General features: G+C 35.4%; 1 pseudogene; it reads left to right on the top strand.

Moving 5' to 3' along the window:
* The first annotated feature begins 395 nt into the window (after positions 1-395).
* Positions 396-2,264, top strand: LOC131030005 (non-functional NADPH-dependent codeinone reductase 2-like; annotated as a pseudogene).
* Positions 2,265-2,942: the final 678 nt, after the last annotated feature.

Below are 2,942 nucleotides of genomic sequence, written 5' to 3'. Positions count from 1 at the left end.
CACTAATGTATAATCATCTGAGTACAGTTCTGTCTCTATTATTACTTCTTATTTTGAAATATATATATAATTTGTTGTCCATCTCTCTTTCTATATCTATTTTTGTTCCTTGTTCTTGTTCTTGTATATGCATACTTCTCCGCTTCTCTCCATCATCTAAGCCAAAGAGATCTCACTCAAGGTCCCCTATAAAACAACAAAAAGAATCTTAGAGATGATATAAAATCTTCGAAAGGATTTTCTTTATACAGACTAGGTCCCACATTAGAAATTGATAGGCATAAATTACTGGCAGGTCACGTCCCGCATCAGGAGCACGTTGTTAGCTTGTTATATTTATAAAGCATCCCTATTACGATACAAGATCAACGAAGAGAACCCTTTGTGCTATGAAAATGACTGAGGTTGTAACAGTAACACTGAATAGCGGGGCCAAGATGCCTGTAGTAGGCTTTGGTTTGGCAGAAGTTAATATCATGATAGGCCAGGGGTCTGCAGCAGTCGATCATATTAAGGCCTCAGTGCTTTCAGCCATTCAGGTCAGCTAATAGATTAGATTTTTATTTTAGCATTTGCTTTTATGATAAGCACTTTTTCCCATTCTATGCAAAGCAATAGTACATTTATAGTGTTGCTGTGGATAAACAGCAGGCACGGTTAAGGTGCCTGCTGCTTATGAACCATGTGTTTGGTCACAACTGGGTATACAGCCCTCTCTTACTGTTTACATTCTTTCGTTGTAATTCATTAATATTTGATTCTCAATATAATTTCTTAAACTCGTAAAGCATACCTGTGCTAACGTTGGTTATCGAACATTTGATACTGCAAGCATTTACTTAACAGAACGTGCACTGGGAGAATCTTTGAAGGAAGCCTTTGAGAGGGGCCTTGTATCTCGCCAGGAAGTGTTTGTTTCCTCCAAACTGTGGGGCACTGACTGTTATCCTCAGGATGTCATTCCTAGTCTCAGAAAAAGCTTAGAGTAAGTATGTAAATTGGATTTCGTTATATGTGCATTTTTATTATTCGCAATACTTATGGTTTTTTCTTTTAATTATACAGGGCATTGAAATTAGAATACTTGGATTTGTATCTGATTCACTGGCCTCTAGCCCTAAGGAAGGGTGCCCTGTATCCTCATGTAACTGCGGATGATGTTGTAGCAATGGATATCCAAGGCGTTTGGCAGGCAATGGAAAGTTGTATTGAACTTGGTCTCGCCAGAGCAATTGGAGTCAGTAACTTTTCCTCTAAGAAGATTAACGATGTACTTGCGTTTGCAAAGATACCTCCTGCTGTAAATCAGGTGTTTACATTATTCCGCTGGTCCATCAAATTTGTTATTTGATATTCACTGATCTTGGTCATTTTTTTATTAGATTGATGGATTTCTAGTGTCCTCTTTGTTGATTATTAATGGGTAAAGATTATCAAATGGAGTTCGAAATAAACTTTTTCCGAGGGGGACAGATCTTGATGCTCCCAACAAACGAGACCAGTCTAGGCGAGCTCAATGCTCCACGGTGGTTGTAGTTATACTTCTTCTCTATCTTATGGGAAGGCCGCATTATTTAGTAGGGTTAATTTTGCATCTGTACTTTTATGGATTAAGTAGGAAATCCATTATTTATCAGGATTAATTTTAAATCCCTTGAGCATTTATTTTTTAATTCGATTGACTCAAATTTGCATTCACTTACCGGACAAGCTTAGTGTTTAAAACCATAGTTTACTGAATCTGTGTTTTGCAGGTTGAGATGCATCCTGTTTGGCAGCAGAAGAAATTGAGGGAGTATTGTAAGAGTATGAACATTCATGTTTCAGCCTGGTCGCCATTGGGAGGTCCAGGAAATTCATGGGGAGCAAACAATACATTGGATAATCCTGTAATTAAAGAGATCGCCACTAAGCATTCCAAAACTCCTGCTCAGGTACTTTTTATCTACTAATTCTTCGATGCAATCTTTATCATTTTGTCAATGTAAAAGGAATTGGAATATAACCAAACAACTATGAAGCTGATTGCTTAGGTTGCATTGCGTTGGGGAATAGAAAAGGGCGTAACTGTGATAACGAGGAGTTTCAAACCCGTAAGAATATCCCAGAATTTCCAAGTATTTGATTGGAAATTGGATGAGGAAGATCACGAAAAGATTGGTAGCATTACACAAGAACCAACAAATTTTGTGAGGAACATCCTTGTAAATCCAGTCAATGGTCCTTTTAAAACTGCTGAGGAATTATGGGATGATGAAATCTAAAGAGGATAGTTGCCTGTAAACGGAAACAATGGAAGTTAAATGATTACATTGCAGCGTTGACCGAAATAAAGAAAAGTAATCTAGTAGAGTATATTTTCGTTCATTTATTGTGGAGTAGTACAATTTTGTAGGAGTAAGCTAATATGATATTAGAAATTTTTATTTTCGTCAAAGAATTATTTGTCGCAGTAATTGTAATCATCAACTCTCTATGGTGTAGTTAGTTAGTTATCTTTATCATGATAACTTTTGAGTTGTTTCCAATAACTAATATCTATTGTTCAATTACTAAATTTGTATTTACCATTGCCATGGTAGTGTTTACATGAGTCACTTCTGTCAACTCCTTTGTTATTTTCCAGAGTAGATATTCATGTATCTTCTTAGGTCTGTAAGGCAAAGCTTTTTAATACTTTTTATATTCATGATATAGCAATATTTATTCTAAGTGTAGATCTGTTCTAGTTGTATTCTATTTGCTTTATGAGTTTTCATTTTTAAGGTTATTAGTTTACATTATTTAGTGTGTACTCAATTCTTTCCATATATGGTTTTATAGGACCAATTATGTGTACACAGAAGAAGAAAGGAAGAAATATCTTAAGGTTATTATCTCTCTTTTAATAATAATATCCATGGTATTTCTTAATCATCTATATACTTTACTATGTATTTCTT

The sequence above is a fragment of the Cryptomeria japonica genome, chromosome 7 (genome assembly GCF_030272615.1).
Source record: "Cryptomeria japonica chromosome 7, Sugi_1.0, whole genome shotgun sequence".
NCBI classification, from domain to species: Eukaryota; Viridiplantae; Streptophyta; class Pinopsida; order Cupressales; family Cupressaceae; genus Cryptomeria; species Cryptomeria japonica.
The sequence above is the reverse complement of the archived record's forward strand: the minus strand, read 5'-3'. Positions and strand labels throughout refer to the sequence as shown.